This window comes from Lytechinus pictus, chromosome 3, assembly GCF_037042905.1.
Source record: "Lytechinus pictus isolate F3 Inbred chromosome 3, Lp3.0, whole genome shotgun sequence".
Lineage (NCBI taxonomy): Eukaryota > Metazoa > Echinodermata > Echinoidea > Temnopleuroida > Toxopneustidae > Lytechinus > Lytechinus pictus.
The window spans coordinates 76,071,176-76,097,919 of NC_087247.1; the positions used below are offsets into that span (position 1 = coordinate 76,071,176).

Sequence of the window (26,744 nt, forward strand, 5' to 3'; positions counted from 1 at the left end):
CATTTACATACCTTTATTATGTATGAGTTGTACTATGCGCAGTATAAAACATGTTTGATATTATAAATGACTGCTAGAATAATGCAGTAACATTTCCTCTTTGGGATAATACATGTACATAGATTTATATCCACCAACATTGAGATGCCACATGAATAACTTTCACTATTCAAACATTGCTGCCATTTTGAGATCACATAAAGAAAGCTAGATTCGACCCAGAATCCTTCCCTCTAACACAACAATAAGCAAGTATTATTAATACCTCGGTCACATTCGCTGACCGGTTGCCTTACGGCAAGACAAAATCAGCAGTTTTAGGTATTCCTGTACAAACCACCCACGTGCAGTCAGTCCGCAGCCCGTCCGAAAGTGCTCTATTTTATTCAGCGGTATGCATAGCCGTCCGTGGTTATGCATACGTAATGAGCTGTGAAGACGAACTTTCCGATCGGTGTTTTTTGCTCTTAGAATCGTTTATTCCTCACAAAATTGATCTTATTTTATAGATAAAACTTTGAAATTTCTGATCAGCTAAATAAAATGCACATTTAATGTATTTTGAAGACCGATATTTAGCTTAGAAAAAATGATTTTTTTCAAGAAATATATGTGAATAAACAGAGCGCATTTTTGCACCGAAATTACACTTGCGTCAAATTGATATTATAATCAATATAAAGCGTAGACATTCTTCTTTACGACTGAAAAAGAATTATGAAATTTCATGATGTAGCAAAGTCAGGAACCACAAAAAACCACGGCAATGTCCATCGCAAAATGATTGGAATTGCAGTAGAATTGCCGACGCGTTCTGATTGGTCAACAGCGGCGCACAGACTTGCAACATTTGATATAGCTTAAAAAACCCGGAAGTGGTATGGAAGAGATCGATGGCGAATTGCGTAAGCGCATTGATTTGGCGTGTGCAAGGACCCTGGTTCGAACCCGCCGGACTGTTTTTTTTTTTTTTTTTTTTTTTTTTGGGGGGGGGGGGTGATGGGGATATGTTTATGCTTTTTCTTTAAATCATATTCCTTCATCGTTCCTACCCAGCTTTATTCTCTTTTTACTTTCATGTGAAGTTCTATTTAGGCCTGTATTTATTAAATCATGGAGCTATTAATAGCTCTATGATTAATTCTTACTTCTTCTTAATCACTGATTTTGATTTTCAAGTTCTTGATTACACTTATTTGGGCAGGGGTGGGAAGGGAAGTGAGTTAAAGGTCAAGTGCACATCAACAAAAAATTATTTGAATAAATACAGAAATTTCCCTTTTTTAACACAAAACAGTTATATATACACAAAACAATGGTATGCAAATAGAGTTGATTATGTCACTCACATCACATTACTTTTTAAATTTTTGTTGCATTTTTATTATATGAATTTTAGCAAATTTGATCTAAAAAATCTTCCTCGGATCACAATAGGTTACATTTATGGAAACTACGAATGTTAATGGAGGAATTAAAATCCCTCTCAAATTTGTTAATGAAAATTAAAATAAAATATACATGTCATGTACATGTATCAAACAAAAAAATAAATTAGAGTGCTTGTGACATAATCGGGTCTGTAATTTGCACATTGACCAAGATGAGCATATAATTGTTTTATAAAATTAGGCAAATTTCTCAATGTCAAAATAGTAATTTTTTAAATTTTGAATCATAGTTTTTATGAAATTTTCTGCAATACTTTATTTTTCTTTAAATTCAAATTAATTTTTTGGTGGGGTGGACTTCTCCTTTACTCTTTGCTTGGAATAGGGAATGCACATTAATATTTATCCACGAACAAAATTGTCTAAACATATGCAAATCCGTAATTGGACACATGCTCACTTTCCTTTCATCCAGGCCACTCCCTCACATCCACCAGGTTTACAGTCTTATAACAAAAATGATGAATTAATTATAATACCATCACACCATAGCTCCATGATCACACAACATTCATACAGTGCTTCACAACAAATATTTCACTTCTGTTCATATCTGCAATAATTACTGTGGAAAACAAAAACAAGGCGTAACCACATTCAAATACCGTTTAAAAGGACAAATATATTATACCTTCGAAAAAAAAAATTGTGAACATACATGGCACTTAACCTTCAGCACATTAGATAACATATAACAGAGTTGCTTGAGAACAAAATATGATTATGGGGCATTGCAAGAAACTTATGTTCAATTTCAATTGCAAATCAACTACATGTTTGTGTTTAATCAAAGGACTTACCCTTAATTTTGGAATGTGTGATTGAGTATAAAGTTTCTTGCAATGCAATATTAGTAACATTAAAAATGTTCTTTGGTTTTGAATTGTGAATTTTTATTTTTGTCAAGCTGTATTCCTGTCCAAGTCAGTATTCTTAGTCCTCCCCAAAACTGTGCTCTAATTTTTTTGTTTCCAATATCGATAAAGATAAATTTTCTGTTGTATCAGTCCAAAATTTGCAAACGAAATAAGGGCTTTGTCGAAATCATGGTCTGACCATTATAGTACATGATGGACTCTCCCAGAATGAAGTAGCAAGCAGAGACCAGAGTCAGCAAGTATGCAGATCTGTGTGTAGAAGAGACAAAAAAAGAGAGAAATAGTCTAAATTACTAAATAACCATTCAAAGTATGAATTATGTTACATGTATGTCAATTAAGAGACTAACTAAGTTAAGTCTAAGTACTGTCTGTGACAGCCACAATTTTTTTATTTGAACAAAATGGTTTATAAATACTACTGAGTACGGTAGTACCAGACTTTTTAGTTTGACTTTAAACTGTTTATAGTCTCTAGAGTAGACTGTCTGAGCTAATCATCATTTAATTCTTAACCGCAGCCTGGGCTGGGGCAAAAATCATCATGGGGCTCAACTTCGACTAATTAAGAAAAAAGGTTAACAATTTTCAACATAAATCAAGAAATATCTCAATCTATAATAAAAACTTGATGGAATTCGGAAACCTGATAATCATTGAATAAAACTTTAGAAGGGATCTTCTTATTAAGCTTCGTTTATATTGAGTCTTAATTAAAAAAAAACAAGTCCACCGTCCACAGACACATATAATGCGAGCCATCTGCCATCATTACAGAAGTTTCAACGTATGGGACCAAAGGCGAAATTCTACCAACCCGCGACGAACGTAATTTTGGCATTATTTCGCGCCATCGTGGAGTGAACGAGAAGGTTACTTCCGGGTAAAACGTAAATTTCTCGATTTTTAGGGTATCATTTTCTCTAAAATAAAAATATAAGGTGAGTTTGCGTCAAGTTGGTTCTGACATATTTTGAACAGTGACTTTTCTTCTTTCTAAAAAATCCTGATCGAAACAATTTGGTTATGTAGCAAAGTCAGGAACCAAAAGTGAAATTCCGACTACAAAATCGCAGTTAAAATATTACTAAAATAAGCATCAATTAAAGAGGTAAAAATGGTAGGTTGAAAATGTCGAAATATGGAAAATTATATACCAAACTGTAGATGAAGGTCTTGAGAATAACTTACCACAATTCGTTTCGACGTAAACTGAAGTTAGCGACCAGTACAGAGCTATAACTTCAGCCCCTCCAATTCAGTGGGAAAATCAAGCCAAATTGATCGCACGTTTTCCTTCGGAGACCGCTAGAGGGCCGCTGAATAAATTTCCGTGAATATACTCATTATCGCGCGAGCTGCGGTCTGACTGCGTGTAGCTGGTAGTAGCTGGTACAAGGATGATTAAAACGGCTAATTTTGAATTGCCGTAAGGCCACCAGCCGGCGAATGTAACCAAGGCTTAACCAGTATTATGGTTGTAAAAAAACCTGTACTAGCTGAGCAATTGCATTTTCCCCTTTTTGTCAACACCCGATTGGCTTAATACTAAAAGCAGAACATCCTTTACTCAACCATGTTATGAAACAATGGATAACCACTTGTGCGTGTACAGATAATGCATGGTGCACATACAGTAAGGGATGAAATTACGTGTTGATCACCAGTATAAATTTAAAGTACATGAACGTAATCATAATCACTTCATTTTGCTCAGAATTCACTTAAGTCCATAAATAATGAAATATATTTTTGAATGAATTTCACAAGATTAAGAATGTTCACCATAGGTTAGAAAAAATATGAACATAAGATTACTTTGCCGAAATGTAGATCAAATCTATTGAGACATTAATCTTTTTGACATTGAATAGGCATATCATTGTTTTGCACAGTCTTCTTGTCTAAGAGTTGCTCCAACTACGTATTGAAGGGTTATATATGAATGTAAGCATGAGCCCATCATAAACACGAAATTGCGGCATGTAATTTGATTTGCTACATGTCATAATTAATAAGTAAATGACATTCAATACTTGATGTTGCTACATAAAATAATTAAGGTCATGTGGCAACGTGAATTCATACCTACTCGAGTCATTTAGTAATTTCAATTGACCTAAACAATTCTGACATATAGCTCAACATTGACTTGAATAATTATGACCAATTTGATTGACCTCAATTATTTGAAGTAGCAACATCAATTATTTTAACATAAGCACGCTCAATCGACATGGAGTAATTTCTTCTTTAGGTCATGTTACTATTCGAATTGGAACATATCATTGTTTAGGTCATGCAGCAATTCAAATTACTTGCTCAAGTAAAGAATTACAATTGTAATATCACGCAAAAGGAATTAGCTGTACATGACATAATTCTGTTTTTGATGGGCTTATGCTTCTATATGTTAAGTAAATAGCTTTAATTCTTAATGATTATCCAAAAATACAAATACATAAAATAAACCAATATGAAGAGCATCATATCCAAAGTGATCACCAGTTCACCCAATGTTACAGTACACAAATAAAAAGCTGATTTTCTTATGTACTTTCACACACGTTATACATGTGCACTGTATGTCACTTGACCCTGGCAGACAATAGAATTGACAAGCAGTGAGTCCTACATGTACATGTAGCTGCCTGGTTTGCATACTTTAAAGTTATATGAATTTCAATCATGACCATGTGCTGTTTATACACTAAATGGAGGGATCTTGTCATAATGTTATGTCAATTAAAAACTGAATAAAATCCCAATTATCCTGAATAGACTAGCCCCCTAGCAATGGACATTGTAATCTTGTTTTCTTTTACCTTTCATTCTTTTTGAAAATTTTCATACAACTCTTTGGGTTTTTTCAATACTTTATTAAAGCTTTAATGATTATAAATGTAATTAAATAATTTGACTTTAATCTTGATAAATGTGTATTACTGGTATACTAATTGTGAATTTTTAGCAAGAAACAGCATTTGTGTTGGATTAGTACATAAAAATGTTGCGAAATTCCGGAACAGCATACCCAGGCATCGCAAATTTGGTCTCAAAAGATGTGCAAGACTTAAAAGTAAAAAGGCAGCTAACAGCCTCCAAGTTATTAACCCTTAGTTAAATTGGACCAATTTGACCCCCCCCCCTTCCAAAAATTTTGCGACCATGCTGTCGCACAATTTGTTAAAAACATGTCTCTTTCTAGTCATGTGCATCTTTTGAGACCAATCTTGTGTCATCCGGTACGTGGTTCTGAAATAATGTGACATTATGTAAGTACATGTCATACCAAAAATTGCTCAAAAACGTGATTTTGTGTACAAAGTCAATGCAATAGAGGGAAAAGTATGATTTTGTATTTTAATTACGCATAAATTAGTATTATCACTTAATAACAATTTGTGTCAAATAATTAAGTGGTCTGTCTGTGACAGATCACCTATTAATTTCGTCAGAATTTTCTTTTTATTTATTTTTATAGCAAATTCTTGTCGCCAAGTTTTCTCCGAATCAGCTCCATCAATTTTACTGAATTTCATGTCATTCATAAAGTTTATATCAGAGATGCCATAATAAGCTTTTCAAGGTCATTTGTTTGTGATGACGTCATCTAGGCGCCATTTTGTAAAATTCTTTATTTCATCATATCTACATCATGGAATATCAATGATCTATCATAATAACAGCATATAGACTTCAAGTCAAAGGTTAACTGTCAAGGTCATCAAAGGTCATGTAAAGGTCATGTCGCACACGTACGAGCGCGTCAAAATAAAAAAATGCTCAAAATCAACTATAATTAATTTTAGGTACGTTCCAGGTCATTTTGAGCATTTCAACATTTTACGAGCGGCATTACAAATCATAGAATCGCTGTTTTTTTATGTATATGTATCAATGATTTAATTACAAGCAATTTGATACCTCGATCAACTCTCTAGGACCTCTAATAAAGGAATGAGCACCCATTAAAGTTTGCAGCACGTGTGTGCGCGAGCTCTTTCCAAAGGCTCTATATGGGCAAAAACATGCCTATTGAAAATTAACTGTAGCTCTTCAGAACGAACGGGGACCCCCAATTTTTTTTTCATATTTCGATAGAGTATGAATCATAGATATGATTTCATGTCTCATTTGACCCTCAAATATATTATGACGTCATCAAAATGGCGTCGGATCTCAAAATATCAGTTTTGGGTGTTATTACGTCATCATAATTATGCTAATTTGACTCTAACTCCGTAAATATTTTTCAATTTTCGCCCAATTTTAAATATAATGTAGCTTAACCCTAAATCTCCCGAGGTACTTTGATTCTTGTCATTCCCGGGGGGGGGGGGGGGGCCATTATGGCCCCCCTTAAGATCTCGGCCGCCGATCGCGCGAGCGGCTCAAAAATTTGCACGCTGGTAGTGTGCGATGTAATCTACAAGGCTGTATGATAAAATTTTCCAAAATAATGAAATTATATTTTATATGAATTCATTATGCTAATTTATGCATTCACTAAATAAAGCTCCTAGAATGCTAATTTTTTGTAAATTTTATGTATTTTATTGTTTTATGAATTTCTTTTGTATTTCTTAGTTTTTTTATTTTTTGTTTTTTATTGTTTTTTCAATGGAAATCGTTCCAGACTTAATTCTGATCATAAACAAGGCAAAATTAATTAAGTTTAATCAGTAAAAGTAGAAATAATGATATATTTACGAATTTTGGCTAAATACACAATTTCAATTGGATTTGAACATGAAATCACGTTTATGAGCAATTTTGGGTCTGACATGCACTTACATAATGTTGTGTAATGTCGTAACCGCGTACCCGGGCGTCATAAATTTGGTCTCAAAATTTGCGCGAGACTTGAAAGTAAAGAGTCAGGGAGCGGCGAGGTCAAAAAATTTCGCGCAGCAGATATATCGCGAAAATTGTTGAGGGGGGGGGGGGGTATTAGGGTTAAACTTTACTCTTTCTGAATTATCCCTTTGTTTTTCGTTTTGATTATCGAATCATCCAGGAAATTGCAATTTATAGAAGCATGTCTTTTTTTGCTAATTTTACGTGTAATCTCTATGGGAGATGGCTTTTTCTCAAAACTTGATTCTACATTCCTCTATTTCGTGAGCAATATCTCCAAAATTTATTGTCGGTTTTGGTTGAGCTTTGAGTATGTTGTAGCTGAGCTCCTGGGCTATCACAAATGTATCCTCCATTTTTTCATCAGATGGCGGGATCATGCCCCTTTTTCGCTTGCAAAATTGGATTTGTAATTCTCAAATTTGCTTACGTGTAATCTCTATGGGAACGTGTAATCACTATGGGGAAAATCGTAGCTGAATGGATAACGCACTTGACTTGCATTCTCGGGGGCGCAGGTTCGAGTCCTGGGGTGAAAAAGATGATTTTTTTTCTTTTTTTTTCTTTTTAACACCTCGTACGTGATCCTTTATGACAATTAAAAGGTATAAAAGTTAAAATATGGCAAGATAAAACAGATTTTAATTACTTTTTTGTCATATCACATGTATTGTCATAATAGAGACCTTTTTCACAGTACTTTATAATCTCCCGTCTTTCGCTAGTATTCTATCCATATGAACATTCAGTTGTCATCATGATGATCATATTGATCTGAATAAACATGGTGATAGTGATTATGATGACGAGAATAAGGACAGACCACCTAATTCGTCCTCATGACGAATTAAAATCTAGTTTACAATTTAATTTTGTAAATTATGTCCTAGACAAACCATGTGCCAATCTTCAACGCGATTGTGCGGTCGAGATCTCAAGGGAGGGGGGGGGGGGGGGCCTCGGAGGCCCCCCCCCCCCCCGGCCATGTGAACTCCCAAAATACCCTGGCCTTAGACTTTCTGGCTCCTCTTGAGTAGTCACCATTCCTTGGACAGCTTGTTTCGGCAGCCTCCCTAAGAAGTTTTTATCCACGTCTGTATAGCATGAGGCAGCTTAATCTGTAGAAAAAAAAAACACACGTACCATTACGATAACATGAACAACATTGTAATAAAAGAAATAAGGTGTTTTGCCACCATCTATATCTCTTTTCACAAGTACATACCTATCGGATCATGAGGTCCTTGCGGCTATCTCTCTTAACATATTCTTGCTTATAAAGCAAACTAAGCCGAATATTCAAGAGTGACAAACAATTTATAATGCAAACAAATTGTCATAAGCACATATTGAAACTCTTTAATAAAAAAAATGAAAAATAAATTTACCTCTCCTAACAAGGATTTTCAACTACACTGTATGCCACTGTATGAATACAATCTGCTTAATTTTGCAATTATAATATCTACTGAAGTGAATGCCTACATAATCACCTTATATGAACTCCAACCGTGTCTTGTACATGAACATGGCCTTTTCTGTGTACACCTGTAGTATCTTTCCCACATAATGCTGGACTTGCTGCTCGATCATCCAGAGATCCCTCTTTGAATCTTTAATGGAATGAAATGAATTTGAGTGACATAGTAAAATTTTATTTGCAGATTAATAAAAATACATGATAAAACTTCTTCATTTCCATATTTCAGTGTTACAATTCAGGTGCAAAGAGTCATATTCTTTAATAATATTAAACATAAAATGAATGAAAACATTAAAAGTAGAGGAGCATTTTAACCTTACTCACAGTCTGTTATTGTCGCTAAAGTCTTTACAATAAGAAGATTGGACACTTTGCCGACATCGCGTAATGCTTTGCATCGATTTACATGTATAATAGTCTTAGTGCCTAGTCTTTTCTATGTAGTGTTTTTAATATGTAGATAAATCAAGCGTCCTTTAGCTAATTAGACGAACAATTTCAGAAATTAAAGACGGATCCATATTTTATCAACCGGAAGAGAAATTAGCGCTTAAATTAAGCTATTTGAGGGATATTGATGATATTTAGGGTGAATTGACTTCACATCTTTTCGTAAGTTTGTCATGTTCATAGAAGGCCGGACTTGATTTTATAAAAACCTCTTTTAAATTTGCGGGATTGCCTACCTCGAGCGAAGAACGTGCAGGCTCCACTCCACTTCACTATCGCTACACTACGCTCCACCTACCCAAACTGGATCTGATATTCCGAGTGACAAAAAGTGGGATTTTATGGGGGGGGGGGGAATATAAAATTCATGCAAAATCACGCTCATTAAAAAAATTAAAACTAATATTCTTACTGCACACAAATTTTCACTTCTTCTCCATGCCTCTATCCGCCTCAAAATTGGTGATTTAGAGCCAACATGAAGTTCCTCACACGTATCAATATTCAATACATCGCATGCGCGTGAGGCCGGTCGGGTCTGAGCTCAGACCAGACCCGGTATCTCGCGCATATTGCATCCGCATGCAATTTTTTTAAATCAGCAGCGAATTATAAATATGTGTGAGGAACTTCATGTTGGCTCTAAATCACCAATTTTGAGACTGATAAAAGCATGGAAAAGAAATGAAACTTTGTGTAAAGTAAGAATATTAGTTTTAATTCTTTTTAAAAATCAAGATGCTGCATGAATTTTATATTCCCCCCCCCCCCATAAAATCCCACCTCTGTCACTCGGAATATCAGATCGAGTTCACGGTGTTGAAGTTCGAGTAGGTGGAGCGTAGTGTTGTGTAGCGGTAGTTAAGTGGAGTGGAGCCTGCATAAAACTTCGCTCGAGGTAGGGATTGCCATGCAATTGTTGGGATTGTACACAGCGGCACGTAATACACCCATCGGTGCTCTCATGGAGCCTCTTGGCTTTCCATGTGATGCCACTACCGTCTATCATTAATAAAGAAGTTGACAGGTTGAAGGTTTGGAGGTGTCATAAATATTTACTATTTAGTTAGGTTGTCGTCCCCGATCTGGCGCTAATGCAGTGTCGCACCGGCCGATTACCAGCATACCTCATCACCAATACTTGTTCCCAAATGTCATGACTAGTCTCTCAGTCACATTTCAATGTCAATATACTCAATGCTTTACAAAATATCGTGATCGCGAGAACGGCTGTATTTCGGCTTCGATCTCGACGTCGTTGAACTAATCCGTAGACATCGCTTCCCGGATCGCTTGGATTCGCCGTGCGCCTTATGTTGATATGGACTGAAGTTAGCAACCAAATCATGCGAACATGTGGCAAACGAACTGCCAGCATGCCGCATGTGAATCTTTTGGTTGCATAACTTCAGTCCATACCAACATGACGGCGAGCGGTGAAGCCAAGCGAAGCGATGTTTGACTGAGGATTTGAACGATCGATGTCTTCAAGATCGCAGTCAAAATACAGCTGTTACCGCTCGCAATATTTGGAAAAGCGGCGCTAATGCAGTTTCGCACCGGCCGATTACCAGCATACCTCATCACCAATATCTGTTCCAAATGTCATGACAAGTCTCGCAGTCACATTTCGATGTCAATATACCCACTGCTTTTCAAAATATCGTGATCGGGAACAGCTGTATTTCGGCTTCGATCTTGACCTCGTTGATCTAATCCGTAGACATCACTTCGCGGATCACTGGGATTTGCCGTCGCTGTAATGTTGATATGGACTGAATTTAGCAACCAAATAATGCGAGCGAAGCGATGTTTGACTGAGGATTCGAACGATCGATGTCTTCGAGATCGCAGTCGAAATACAGCCGTTACCCCTCGCAATATTTGGGAAAGCAGTGGGTATATTAGTATTGACATCAGCGGCGTAACAGGGGTCGGTGGCCAGGGGGGGCAAGAGCCAAAAATTTCCCGGTTATATCATGGAACAGGCAATGGCGTCATAAGGCAAACATTTTGAGGGGGCGATATGGCGTATCGGGCAAATATATACATATATATATAAGCGAGCGAGCGAAGCGAGCGAGCAAAAATTTTTGACATTTTTATTGCAAAAATCCAATTTTGTGATAGATTTTGACATAATGTGAAAAAGATGATATCATATTTCACCTCTCTTTCCTTTTTTCTCTCTTTTTTTGTACGCCACGGTGAACAGGATTTTTGTTATAATTGTGAGCATCAGGGCGAAGCTCTATATGCTCGAGGGGGCCGAGTATGGCGCTTCTGGCAAGAAGTAGCTTAATATAGGTCCCGAGCGAGCGAAGCGAGCGAGATAAAAAATCACATTTTCATGAGAATCTAACATGAAGATAGATTTTAACGTGATATTCAGAAAAATATAATACACTTTCCTTTCTTTCCTCATTTTTTTTTGCTTGGTTGTAGAACTTTTGGGGGCCATGGTCCAAACTCATCCATATAACAGTGCTTTATGGGTGGGGTCCAGGGCAGAGCCCCGGAACCTCTTGATATCAAAGCCATTTTAAACCTTACAGATGGCCACTTATTTTAATCAAATTGCGTGTATATTTATATATCTTTAACACAACACATAAATTCAATACAGTTGTGTATCGTAATCATCCAAATATTGTGAGGGGCACACCATAGCAAATGTGGGAAAATTTGTGAAAAGTCGCCAGCGAGCGAAGCGAGCCAGAAAAAAATGGCCTGTTAAAATGAAATTCTAATTATGTGATAGATTTTTACATCATTATAGCAAATATCATGTCATATATTTTTTTTCATTCATCTCATTTCGCTGCCTCCTTTATTTTCTTTTATTTCCCCTTGGCTGTGGAACCACCCCCCAGTACGCCAGTGCTTCAACGTAAAGCTTAATGCAGGAAGGGTCCATATAGGGGCCCGTTATAGAACCCATTAAAGGTTACAGAAGAAGAGCCCCCACTGCACGGGGTCTTGACTCTTGGACAGAGCCTTTGGAGATTTAGCAAGTTTATGATAGACTTTCATACGACATTATGCTATATACCATCCATTTTTCTTCCCGCTCGTTATCTCAATCCTCGGCAGCCCGGTAGTGTACGTTATCTTGTCCCTATTCTTTATTTTCCAATTTAGATTTTGGCTAATTCCATTCTGCCTTTATTTCCCGCTTTTGTTTGCCTTTTTGTCATCTTTAAATTATTTCCCTGTCTTACTAATCATGCTAATGTATTTGTATATCGGGGCGAATTGTTCTTTCTCATTTGTTCTTTTTCCTTCCTTTTCCCGTTATCTTTACGTTTTCCCTTTTTTATGTTTTTTCTTAGTTTTCTTTCCCTTTTCCTTTCCCTTTCCCCTTTTTTCTTTCCTTTCCCTTTCCCTTCCCTCCCCCCTTTTTTTCTTTTCCCCGTTTTTTTTTTATTTTCCCGGTGAGCTCCGCCAGGGGGGGCAGCTTGCCCCCCCTGCCCCCCCGCCTGTTACGCCACTGATTGACATCGAAATGTGAACCAAGAGACTTGTCATGACATCTGGGAACAAGTATTGGTGATGAGGTATGCTGGTAATCGGCAGATGCGAAACTGCATTAGCGCCGGAAAAGCAGTGGGTATATTGACGACGAAATGTGACTGAGAGACTTGTCATGACTAGCCTGGAGGCGTCTGGAGAGTAAACTTATTTCTACTATACGTAGGCTTAGCACATAAATATTTATTGGCTAATGCAAGTATTTTACAATTCACGATTATCATCGGCCGAAGTTTTTTTTTTTTTTAATTGGCACTGCTACGAAGGAGCCAAACACATGACTGAGCACTCCCCTTACCTGCCCTCCATTCAATCAGAAGGTGCAGAAGAAGTCTTGCTTACTCTCACCTCGCATGATCTTGACACAGCCATTAGGAAACTCAAGCTTCACAAAGCCCCAGGCCTCGACAACATAACTTCTGAGCATCTGGTTCATTCAGGTCCAATTTTCCGTCGCCTTCTTCTCCTTCTCCTCCAAAACTCCATCAAACTGGCACATCTTCCAGCGTCATTGAAGGAAGCAGTGATCATCCCACTGCACAAAGGAGGGAGCAAACCGGTCAGCGAACCCTCTAGCTACAGAGGCATCTCCCTGACCCCAACTCTATCAAAGCTCTTGGAAATTGCCCTAAAACCTAAGATTGAGGACTCCTTGGTTGAAGTCAACACACCTGACGAACTTCAGTTTGGATTCCAAGCCTCAAAGTCCTGTATTCTCGCTTCACTGACCCTTGAGATGCTTATTGAGCTGAATACATCTCGGAAGAAGCCAACATATCTTGCCCTCTTGGATGCTGCTAAAGCTTTTGATTGTGTCTGGCACCCTGGCCTCTTTCAAAAGCTAGCTGACACTCCTATACCACTGGAGGCTCAGTCTACATTGGTGGAAATGTACAATGGTGCATCCAGCAGAGTACTATGGAAAGGAGATGCCAGCTGCTCCTTTCCTCTTCAGAAGGGGGTGAGACAAGGAGAAATCCTCTCCCCTCTTCTCTACAACATCTTTATTGATGGCCTGATTAAGCTGCTAAGAGACAAAGATCTTGGATGCCACTGTCAAAACCTGTATGCTGGGGTAATTGTTCTAGCTGATGATGTGGCCCTCATAGCTTCCTCAGCCAAAGAACTTCAATGCATGCTGAATCTCATCCATACCTATGCAACCACATGGAAGTACAAGATCAACCCATCAAAAAGTGCAATCCTCGTTTTAATGGGCAAGACCACCTCAAGCACACTTGGTACCTGAATGAAGAGGAAGTTCAAGAAGTCAGTCAGCATCCCCATCTTGGTGTCACCAAATCTTCAACATCTCAAGATCCTGCGCCGAACATCATTGCCAAGGGATATAACTCCATATTCGCTCTGCTAGGTGGTTCGGCTTCAAGAAACAACTTCTGGCCTCCAACCATTGCCAAGTTGTGGACAACCTACTGCATTCCTAGGATGCTATATGGCATTGCTGCCATTAGAGTTACCAAGAGGTCCAGGGATAAGCTAGACTCAGCGCAGGCCCTTCTCTTCAAAAAGTTCCTAGGGCTCCCCAGAAGCACAGCAAACGAGGCAGTCTTTCTCCTTACCGGAATCATCCCTCTCTCTATGCAGATCGACCTGAACACCTTGATGACTCTCGGGCAACTGGTTACTTTACCAAGCGATAGGTTTGAGCTCAGAATACTTCTAAATGCTCTCGCTGCCGATGTCCCTTTCATCTCCTACTGGAAGCAGCTAATCGCCAAATACAGCTTGCCTGCCATCCTGTCTGGCTCCCTGAGCTTCGACTACCTCACCTGGAAAAGACTGTGCCGCCAGGCCATCTTCAAGAAGCACAATGCTGGCCTAGTTGATGCCACTCAGGAGAAGCACACTCTTGCCTTCTGGAAGCAATGTTCAACGTTTCCAAGCCCTAGCAGTCTATTCCCCCCTGCACTACCTTCACACCTCCGTACTGCTGCAAGACTTCGCTCCCAACTTCTGACAGGCACCTACCTAACACAACAAAGACTGAAGACCATAGGCAAGTCTCCCAGCGCCACCTGTAGACTTTGCTCAACGGAGGAAGAAAGCTCCACCCACTTCCTTGCTTCCTGCCCAACCCTCAAACCCCAACGGTCTGTTCTCATTCAACATGTCCTATCTCTAAGCCTCCCTGCTTCAGTTAGCCAAGCCTTCACCTCTGCTCATCCCCTCATCCTTGCCACTAATATCTTATTACCCTCCTCGCACCTATCTGTCACTCTTGCTGCCAATGTCATGACCCACTCTCTCAGATACATTCTTAAAATTCATCATATTCGTTTAGAGAAATTGCTTCAACACAACAACCAACCTGCGGATAGCCGCTGATCCTCGAATACCGGGGGAAGAACAACAAAGAAGAAGAAGAAGATATCCTCGCCCTCTCTTATACGCGTCTTGTAACTAGGCTACGAACAAAGAAGGAAATATGGCGACAAGATCATCTGTGAGTATCTGCTCATCTTCTCACATGATTTTTCTTAATATTTGTATTATTTTTCGTGTAAAAAAAACTTTATAAGTGCCTAATGGGGGGAAATGAACTTCTTTTCCATTTACAAAATTGTGTGATAAGCAAGTTAAATAAATCAAATATTTTGGAGCAACATTGTTTTCTCCAAAAACTCTCCTTCGTGTGGCCCAATGCCTTGCCGTGCCAGGCGTCATGGGGAGTAAGCCTACGTATAGTACAAATAATTTTACTCCCAGACGCCTCCAGGCTAGTCATGACATGATTTGGGACCAAGTAAAGTATTGGTGATGAGGTATGCATAGCACTGTAATAGGCGAGTGCGAAACTGCATTAGCGCCCCCGATCTTGCCTTTCTTGGCAAGGAGGGCTTCGTGAAACGGTTAGCGGACAAGCTAGTAGCTTACTATATTTGATTTAGTCAAGAAGTTAAGACTTACGACGGTGTTGAAAACCGGGCCCCTGACCTGGCTACAATACAAACATCCTCACCGCCGCCATCATTACTAGCCAGCCGTTGGCCGTCCCCGGCCGCGCACGCCGCAGATCAGCGCCCACCGCCCGCGGATTGGGAACAACGCCAGTGCAGTGGCCGTACGGTATAGATGATTAAAAAGTCGAAGAAATTTAAGTGCATGCCCCACCAAACTACAAAAAATGGATCTAACTTACTGTTTAGCCTGTTGTGTGAATGTCTAAGAAGTCGTTATCCAAATCTGATCCATATTCTGTTAGTTTTTGTTGAATTATTGACGGCCTTCTTCATCAAGCTTCAGGTTCAGCTGAGCAGTTACGAAAGTTTTTTTTCAAATGGCGGAACCTGAAACACGTGTACGTGTGCAAATTACTAGTTAGCCGCAATCCGTGCGTTTGTACGGGGAGGGGGGGGGGGAGGGGTTCTTACTTTTTACTTGGCAACCAGTCAATTTGACTATTTTCGCCATCATATATATCATATTATTAACGTTAAGTAATTGAATAAAGTAAAATTCAAATATTTATTTCTTCTTCCTTTCTTTTCTATGTCTTTTATTTTTTTCTTTCTCTTTATTCCTTTTTTTGATATAAGGATAGGATTTAAAAACATGTCTCACAATTTACAACCAGGGCTTTTACTGAAAATATGTTATATAGGCCTACTATTATGCAAGTAGGATGGAGATGACAAAGAAAGAAATTAGGAAAATCACAGCTCCAATCCTATATGTATTTTTTTTATTTTATTTATTTTCAAAAACACACATTTTATCCTGTCTTGATGCGATCGAAGGAAAGATCCCTTTATAAGTTTCAAGTAGTAAAAGAAAATAATATTAGATCAAGTGCTGCAGGGTAGTTTGATAACGGGTGGAAGAGCAAGACAAGCAAATAAAGATACCATTTTGAAGCGAAACATAAGAAAAGATAATAAACTTTGCCAACTAGGTAAAAAATAATATGACATCGATCGTGACACTTTAAGGATGGAAAATAGTTTGAAAATATATAGATACAAACTTCATACAAATTAGAAAAAAAGAAGCAAAATAAACTGGCATCATTATATGTGAACAGAGATACAAGATTGTTCTTGCAATTAAAAACATATTTGCAAACTATATAGCCTCGCATCATATAGATTGAAAATATACAAATTTATTTGATTTAAAAAGAAATAGATATAAACCAGCCTGGCTAACATATTGCAAGGTTGCAAAGATATAAACCGGGGATATAAAGCAAAAAATATAGTAGGCCTAAAAATGGAAATTGAATATCCTATTTTTAGTTTAGCCTATTTCACCTGTAAAATAGCAAAAAATAGTATTAATAGGAGAACAAAAATTGAATTTCATTTGTAAAAATATATTTGTACGAAAACAGGCCCTTTTTACTAAAAAAGTAAATTAAAAAAAAAGATGGGAAATTGGAAAATGTATTTTCTCGCAACAAAAACTTCAAGGGGCCAGTATCGCATTAAAACTTGGTTATCAAACATGTAAAACAAAATCCTAGATGGTATTTTAACTGAGATTTGTTTTTTAATCAACATTCAACGCTGAATTTTCTTATGTTAATTGTTATGTGATGAACCTTAAAGGGATGGTCCGGGCGCTGAAATATTTATTCTAAATAAATAGAGTGAAATTCACAAAGCAAAATGCTAACAATTTCATCAAAATCGGATAACAAAATAACGAAGTTTATCAATATTTTGTGAAAACAGATATGTGCACATCGTCATGAACTTCATTTGGTGGGCTGATGATGTGACATCCCCATTTTCCTTTTTTAAATGTAAAATATGAAATTATGATTGTTTCATTTTTTCAATACATGTGTAAATAATGTGTCTCCATTGTGATGAAATTGCTGCATTAAATAACTAATGCGGTTAATACGTTGTCATTCCAATTGTTTAAGTTCTTGGTAGAAATATGTTGAATAAACCTAATTTCATATAATGTACAAAAGAACATGGGATATGACATCATCAGCCCACCTAATGAATATTATCATGAGACATGCCTAAATAGAACTGTTTCATGGGAATATTGCAAATCCTTAAAATTTAACGTAACTTCGTTATTTGTCATCCGATTTTGATCACATTTTAAGCATTTTGCTCTGTGAATTTTACTCTATTTATTGAGATATATGAATATCTTTAGCCTTGACCATCCCTTCCATTATTTTCTTGTATCGTTAGAAAGAGATGGAGTAGAATAATACGTTCATGCTTATGTTTTTATTCATTACAATATCTATTTGAAATTCAACCCGGCTTCCTCGCAACCAATTAAGCTCTAATTAGGGTGTTAGGTGTGTCCTGTATATTTTAAAACGTACCCTTTTAAATGTAGTCACTTTTTTATTCTTTATCCTGTTTTTTATGAAAAATAAGTGGCGAACAAACAAAACAAATGATAATTGAAATTTAAAAGAGCGCATGAAAGAGAAATAACCCTGAAAACGAACAAAAGTCCTCAAAATATATTAAGTTGCCCATTTTGGAGTCAATAATTTTTCGCATTTTTCAGTTCGCGCTTTGCTCCTAGTTTTGATGTAGTACGTATGGTACCCTTTCTCGTAGAAATAGAAGCTATCAAACTTAAAACCTCTGAGTCTCAGTAGGCATAACCACCCCCCCCCCCTCGCTGATATAGACCTACACAATGGGACTTAGCGTTGGGGGCCACGGACCCCAAAAAAAGTTTCACAACAAAGAAAGGAGAAAATAGAGAAAAGGAAAAAAACAGGGTGAAATACAATTTTCAAATAGAGCCTATGTCAAAATCTATAGCTATCACAAAATTAAATTTTCATATAAAAATTGTACTTTTTAAAATGAATGGTGCCCTTTTAAGCCATATGGCCTCCTTAAAATATAAGACTCAATACGCTACTGACCTCTCCCGAAACTGAAGGAAAAAGATAAATCCCTCACTGGAAATAAAACTTTTTTTAGTCTGTGGTACAAACAGGGCTTCCATGCAAGTACTGAAGGAAACTAAATTTTTCATGTACCACAGAAAATACACCATAACGTCTGTGATACAGTTTCAGTCATATTTCTGGGGTGGCTGCATGAGAAGTACCGCAGGAAATTTTGAAAGTACAGCACTGGGGTTGCCATAGAATTTTAGAAGTGCCTATAATGAGTCCTGCAGGAAATTTCAAAATTTTCATGTACCACAGAAGTATCAGAGGGTAATTTCCATAGAAGTGCCTTTAATATGATCGAGTACTGCAGGAAATTTCAAAATGTTCATGTACCACAGAAGTATCACAGGGTTTCCATAGAAGTGCCTTTAATATGAGTACTGCAGGAAATTTAAAAAAATTTCATATACCACAGAAGTATCGCAGGATTGCCATAGAAGTACTGCAGGATATTTTAGAATTTTCATGTACAACAGAAGTACGACATAATTATCACAGAGTGATACCTCATAACGTCTGTCGTTATTCTGTATACATGTTATGTACAACAGAAGTATCACACTATTACTATGGTATTACCATAATATACTATGGTAATGATACCATATAGTATTACCATAGTACTGTATGTACTTTTTTACAAAGGATATGTAAGTACGTGGTCCTGTGAGATGATTGGTTCCAAGTAGTTTCTCTGTATCCTTCTATATCCATCCCAAGATAAGGAATAATATAACATATATAAGTCAGTCCTAGCCTTGATTGGCTATAGTAGTTTATGTAATTTCGGGCAAGGAGAAACATTATGGCAGGAAACTCTCTATATATTCCTTTATTTATTTTAATGTAACAGTGGGTTATATTTATGTAATGGTACGTTATAAATAGGGGAAGGAAAGTGAATTTGTGCCAGAAGATAGTATAGCTATATACGAAAGAGAGGGAGACGTTTTTCTCAAAGCTGCATGGTATTTTATTGCGCTTGTGTTGAAATACATGTATATTAAGTGTATTGAAGAGTCATCGTGAAGTCTTTAACCTGTAATAAAATCAAAATCAACTTCTTCCCGCAAGCTTTTATAGTCACGGGTATTTCTTTTCGTCAAAAGGCGAGAATAAACTTCAGCTTGGTTCGTGCCCGGGGGGGGGGGGGGGTTCGTGACACGACCCTATATATCATGAAATTGGGTATAAAAGAAATTTACCTGTCTTCGATATTTATATATATATATAATAAACACATGTTCACAAGGTTGACTGGAGGTTCATCAAATTTAATTGCAACTCTGAGTGTCACGCAACCTACGTGAGGTGCGATCTTCAGGCATATATATATATATATATATATATATGAACAGACGTGTTTTTCACGACTGTTTCAGAAACGGATTTTGAATTCTCTTTTTTTGTCACATCATGGGCACTGACGAAGAGTGTGACTTTACCTTTCATTTTTTAGAGCTACGCTCCTTTTAAAATCTACGATTTTATTTTTACGGCATTTACTAAACCTTTTGTGATTATTTTATTCCTTATGCTGAAGCAGACTATTTCTATTTTACTCAGGTACTTTTTACTGCTAAACTTCGACTGTTGGCGGTGAGGCCCTTTTCAGATTTTCCTGTTTTGGAGCCGGAGATTCGCCATTGTCATCTTGCAGTCTTGGTAACGCGTCTTTAGATGCGTCTTTTACAGTGCGCTTCCTCCATCTTCAGCGCATTTATTTCTTTGAAAGGTGAGTATCACAATCCGTATGCTCATGAACAGACGTGTTTTTCACGACTGTTTCAGAAACGGATTTTGAATTCTCTTTTTTGTCACATCATGGGCACTGACGAAGAGTGTGACTTTACCTTTCATTTTTTAGAGCTATGCTCCTTTTAAAATCTACGATTTTATTTTTACGGCATTTACTAAACCTTTTGTGATTATATATATATATTTATTTTTTATTATCATTGTGGACCTATACCAGTGGCGTACCTAGGATTTTCCACAGGGGGGGCAAAATCGACCACCCAAAAAATTGACAAGCAAAAAAAAAAAAAAAAAAAAAAAAAAAAAAAAAAAAAGTCTTCAAGCTCGTCAGGGGGCAATAATGGTCTTCAAGCTCGTCAGGGGGGCATAAAAGGTCTTTCAAGCTCGTCAGGGGGAGCAGTGATATGTATTTTGTAAGGGGGGGCAGAGTGCCCCCCCTGCCCCCCCGTAGGTACGCTAGTGACCTATACCTTTTGCAAGCAGACTAAATTGAATTCAATCTCTTTTGATTAAAAATGTGGATGTCCTTTGCCACTTTTATTCATGTTTTTATGTGAATCTCAAATTTTCTTTGGTATCATCAGAGCTACTAAAAATTTAGAGGTTTTGAGACAGAAAACAATTAAATTCATGAAAAATTGACCTAACTCCTTTTGACAAATGAGCTCTTCAGAAGAGTTTTGTTGCAATAGGGGTTAGGTCCACTCAAAGAAAATCATTTTTTTTAATTCTCCCATATTGCAATATTCTTATGCGAAACTAAATTTTCACGACACCCTCTAAAATGAGAACATGAAATTGGGTATAAAAGAAAACTACCTGTCTTCATATTTTTAACAATATTCTTTTCCAGAAAAAAATTATGTTTGGACCTAACCCCTTTTGCAACCAAACTGAAATGGACGTAACCGCTTTTGAACAAAAAAAAAGATTTTTCTTTGCCATTTTAGTTCACTTTTTAATGGGAATGTCAACTTTTCTTGGTATATCATTTTATAGAGCTACTAAAAATCTACACATTGAGAGAAAAAAAAAATCAAAATTTGATGAAAAATGGACCTAATCCCTTTTGCAAGTGAGCTCTTCGTTTATACATGAAAATAAGGGAATCCATAGAAATGAGATCAGAGAAAGGTAACATATTCATTTCAATGAACAATGGCATACTTGGTAGGACAGTTATATGGAGATGATGAAATAAGTCTTATTGAATTTTCTGAAGTATTGATAATTTAGAAAGAAGACTTATGAAAGTATGACCCCAAACTGAGTTGCAGTATGTTAGGTGGGGCAAGATTAGGCTATAATACAAAATAATAATTATGTTTTTAGGCAATATGAATTTAAGTTTTGAAATGATTCCTATATAGACCTCGATACCACTAGCGTACCTACGGGGGGGGGGGGGGGCAGGGGGCATTCTGCCCCCCCCTGACGAGCTTGAAAGACCTTTTTTGCCCCCCTGACGAGCTTGAAGACCTTTATTGCCCCCCTGACGAGCTTGAAGACCTTTTTTTTTTGCTTGTCAATTTTTTTTCTGATACGAAAACCTTCATTTTTTTATTGAAGACCTTTTTTTTTTCTTTTTTTTTCTTGTCAATTTTTTTGGCGGGCGATTTTGCCCCCCCCCCCCCCTGTGGAAAATCCTAGGTACGCCACTGCTCGATACTTTATTACACACACTATTAATATGTGGTTTCCAAGAGAGATATTCATGAACTGTAATACATAAAACTTGAATATTTTCCACACGTGATGTATCATGACCACCAATAGTACGATTTGTGGTCACCTGGAACCCTCATGTTCCTTGTTCTGAAAATAATAAATTTAGTTTTATAAAAATTCAAAGAAAGTTTATTACAACAAAACCAATTATACAATTTGTCAACTTCTTTATTAGTAATAGATATTAAATCATATTCTTGTGTGAATTTTAATGCAAGTGTCATCAGAAAATAATGAATAACGGAATAATTTTGTAGAATTTGTAGTATCATTTAAGCACACGAGGAAAAGGAGGGGCCCAAGAATAGAACCGGAATTCCATATTTAATAAGTTTACGCTGTGATTGGACACCATTGACTATGACATACTGATATCTGTTATGCAAATAATGTTTGAACCTTTCTAACGCTAACCCGCTGACACCATAAGCATTCAGTTTCAGTAAGAGTATGTCATGATGGTCAATGGTGTCAAAAGCATTTGACAGATCCATCAATAAACCAAGACAGTAATTGCCATCATCATTTTTTGTGATATAAAATCAAAACACCCATGGAAGTCGAAAATGTTCACGAAATCCAAATTGCTTTGATATGAGGATATCATTTGCTTGCAAGTGCATGGGAATATAATATTTTGTGAATTATTTTTCCTAAAAAAAAAAAAAATGGTAATTAGGATATGGGTCTGTAATTATCCACCATTTAATAGGAATCAGAGCTTAAAAGAATCCTTAAGTCAGTATATAAAAAAAAATTCTGCTCGCGCTTCGCGTTCGCAGTTATTTTTTATCATGATGATGATGATGATTATTATTATTATTGTTATTTGTTATTGTTATTTATTTAGTGCAGATACCCCCTCCTTTCCATTTCTAGAAAAAGTGCATAGAATGTCCCATTTCCCCAAGTTTAGCTCGCGATTCGCGTTCGCACAAATTGTTAATTAGGTATCAATCCTGTCAAAAGTGCTCAGATATCCGCTTTTCAGGTCGTAAATAAAAAAAAAAGTAAGTCATTTCTCTCTTCATTTCAATCGTTTCGCATAAATTGTTGAGTTAGATACTTACTTTTTTAATGATTAGTACATTTTCAGTTTGCTAGTCGGAAAATGAAAATTTTCAGCTCGCGCTTCGCGCTCGCATCTATGGTTTAGAGAGATACCTATTCTGTTCATAGTTACAGAATGTAAAAATTGCCTGTTTCATTGCGCTCACATCAGTTGTTTAATTAGATACACTTGTTATTAGTACTTATTATTTTATGTTTATGTATATATGAATTATATTATTCTTTCATTTGCAAGTGTGTACAGTGTTGTATGAGAGTGTGTATGTGTTATATTTATTTCAATAATTTTTCAATTCTTTTTAGGAGTGTTGTACAAAAATAGTACTGGTATTGACAAATACACCTCTTCTTGGTGAGTTACGTTTTTTTCATGTGCCCTTTCAAAGATTTTAAAGAAAAATATAAAGATAAAATTACCTGGTGTGCTCCACAGTGTCAGAATCCAACTGAGGTCTTTGGAATTGATCCTCGATACTATTTATGGGGGAAAAAGAAAGATATACGTTAGTATCCATTGCATTATTATTTTTTGATGATATTTCCCATCAAACGTGATATAGCTACATTGCCACAGGGCCGATCCGCTTTAATTTAAAATGTATAAAAATAAATTGATGCTGCCCTTGATAAAAACTTGTACATTTAAAAATCATATTGCATTTACAAATATTTATTTCATTTCATTCATGCTTTTAATAACCTTTATTAATATACTTTTTTCATTTGAGATGGGGGGGGGGGTGGCCTTTTAATTTTTTTAAGGATTGTCAAAGCATAAAAATATTAGTAGATAATCTCCAAAATCAAATATTGGACCACTGATAATTGGTATATAATGTTTTTTATGCGTGGATATGAGAATTTAAATGACTATCTCTTGCAAAAAAAATCCACTTAAATCGCAATCATGGCCATATGCAGCGGGGACAGTCACCCCCTCTCTTTTGAAAACGGAGTAAAGTTTTACTAAGAATTTTGATAAAATTCAATAAAATTTGCACAAAATCCTTGCTTTCGAAAATGCAAAAGCTTGATCGATTCGCTCCCTTGCATACAAGTAGTTTTTTACGAAAAATTGTATGTAACAGTGTCTTGCCACCGGGATTAATTTCTGCGTATATTTGTGATCGCATTGAATGCAATTAACCAATGAAACTCCTAATCATTGCAAAATTGTATCAATATTTATATATATCTAAAATATTAATTAAATACATCCAGGCCTGTAGCCCTAGGATTTTAAATGAGGTTCGAGCAGCACACTACAAATGTTAGTCACCCCCTTCATGATTCTATTTTGACTCGAAGCTCGACCTTGGGCAAAATATGTCCCTACCACCCCCTTCTCTTCGTGATTTTTTTTTTTAAGTTTGGCCTTGGGCCAAAAGGTTTCACCCACCCCCTGCCCTCCCATTGCAATTTTTTTTCGATTCTCGAGCTGGGAAAAAATCCTTCTTTGTAATATTTTTTGGGGTCCTTCCGCAAAATTCAGGGGGTTCAATTTCCTCACAGGACGTACCCCATTTCCTTTGAAAACTAAATATTTCAAAATCCCCCAAAGACCACCCCCCCTCGCAATTTTTTTTTTGATACTCGAGCTGGGAAAAATCCTTCTTTGTAATATTTTTTGGGGTCCTTCCGCAAAATTCAGGGGGTTCAATTTCCTCACAGGACATACCCCATTTCCTTTGAAAATTAAATATTTCAACATCCCCCAAAGTCCAACCCCCCTCGCAATTTTTTTTTACATTCCAGCTGGGAAAAAAATCTTTTCAGATATTTTTTGGGGTCCTTCCATTTCAGGGGTTCAATTTCACCCACAGGACGTACCCTATTTTCCTTTGAAAATTAAACATTTCAAAATCCCCCCCCAAAGTCTACATAAGCTACTGGGAATAAATTCAAATAATTGATCTCTTTTTTTTTCTTCCATGGAATAAAATTCATGAAGCTGTTTTAGGGGGAATTAAAAAGAGTGAGCATTTAAACACTTATAATAAATTCATTTTAAAAGTACACACTTGAATCAAATTTACTAATCAGCTAAGGATATGAAATCACTTTTACTCGGTCACCATCTGTATTTTACCAACGTTGATACCCCCCCCCCCCAAGGAAATTATTGATGATTCATATTACCTTTCATCACTTCAGCCTCTCAACAATGGGTAATGTTCAGACGTTCCTCCTGATTTATTTTCAGTAATGCCATGGAGTTGAATTGACGTTAATAACTTTCATTAAGACTTAGATAGTGTTTTTTCCTTTTTGGTTATTTTTACTCTCTCTCGTTCTCTCTCTTTTAATTTTGATGGACATTATAATAGGCTTTCGTGATAAGTTCATATCTACTTTTGATTTTCTCATTTTGGATTCTGCGCAATGGATATATATGCAAATTAATTGTTGAACTTGGCTTTAAAACTTTGACAACTTTGCCTTTGGCCGGCCGGCTGGCTGCTAATTTACTTTAATGTAGGCTTCATATTTTACAAGAGCGACATTCTACACTGCCAATGTAAGTAGTTAATTGAGAATATTCTTCATACTAGCAACTAAAATGAAATTCTATGATATTGTAAGGAAATTTGCCAATTGATTAGATTACCGAACCCGGGACTAAAAACCCTTATTTGGCGGTGATCATCTACGTTCGACAAGCTGAGTCGGTGGCATCCCGAAGTTCCGGGCGGCCAGCTCGTTCGCTAGCGGTGGTGTTAAAATTCATAACATGGATTGCAATGGATGGGACTGAACTCGGACGAGTGACGATGAGCAGACGATCGTGATTTGCCCAAAGTTTGAAGTTTAATTTTACCCAATCTTGTCGTTTGAAAATTTCAAACAGCATTTCATATTTATAAAATATTCATTTTGTTTGAGCTGATTATACATGTATTCCTAGAAAATGTTGATTTTAACCATAAAATGGACTTACTCAGTGGCACGACCTGTTGCAATGGCACTGAGCGATCCAAATGCCAAGTATTCGGCTGCGATTTCGTTGTCGTCGTCGAATGGGTTTCTGTATTGCTCAAAATCCATTGGGCAGAGCTCCTTCACAACCATGCTGAAGTGACTGGGCTCAGGTGGAGGTGGACCTCCGCCAGTCTTTCTGGATTCTTTAATGAAATTAGAATGTTCTTTCTTGGCATTGAGCCTCATCCTTTTCCACTGGTCTTTTATTTGATGCGTGCTCCATTTATTTCCATATTTGGAGTGGAACTTATTGGCCAAATCATCCCATGCAGCTGTTTTTCTCAAATTACTATTATAATCAGTCTTCCTACATAGAAGAACTTCCATTCGCTCTGTGATTAGTTGGAGGAGGAGGTTTCTTTCGGCTGTTTGCCAGTTTCCCTTTGCTCTCTCCCTTCCAGCTACAACACACCTAGCCTCCTCCATTTTGGATGTAGCAGACAGCATCTGATCTACTGAGCATGCGCAGTAGGAAAAAAACCCATGGTTTAAACCATGGTCTAAATTTAAACCATGGTTTAAACCACAGTCTAAATTTAGACCACGGTTTAAATTTAGACTGTGGTTTAAACCATGGTTTAAAGAAACCATTGTTTGTGAATCAGAGAGGGGGTTTAAACCCCCCCTGGGTTTAAACCATGGTT

The 26,744-nt window shown here is 36.9% G+C and overlaps 2 long non-coding RNA genes across 2 annotated transcripts; both read right to left on the bottom strand.

Moving 5' to 3' along the window:
- Positions 1 to 2,053: 2,053 nt before the first annotated feature.
- Positions 2,054 to 4,467, bottom strand: LOC135153690 (uncharacterized). The gene is made up of 2 exons (XR_010293197.1): positions 3,521 to 4,467; positions 2,054 to 2,578 (listed from the first exon to the last, which is right to left on the bottom strand). It is a non-coding gene; the product is annotated as an uncharacterized LOC135153690 (long non-coding RNA).
- Positions 4,468 to 8,226: 3,759 nt separating this feature from the next.
- Positions 8,227 to 15,928, bottom strand: LOC135153782 (uncharacterized). The gene is made up of 3 exons (XR_010293289.1): positions 15,814 to 15,928; positions 8,683 to 8,802; positions 8,227 to 8,307 (listed from the first exon to the last, which is right to left on the bottom strand). It is a non-coding gene; the product is annotated as an uncharacterized LOC135153782 (long non-coding RNA).
- Positions 15,929 to 26,744: the final 10,816 nt, after the last annotated feature.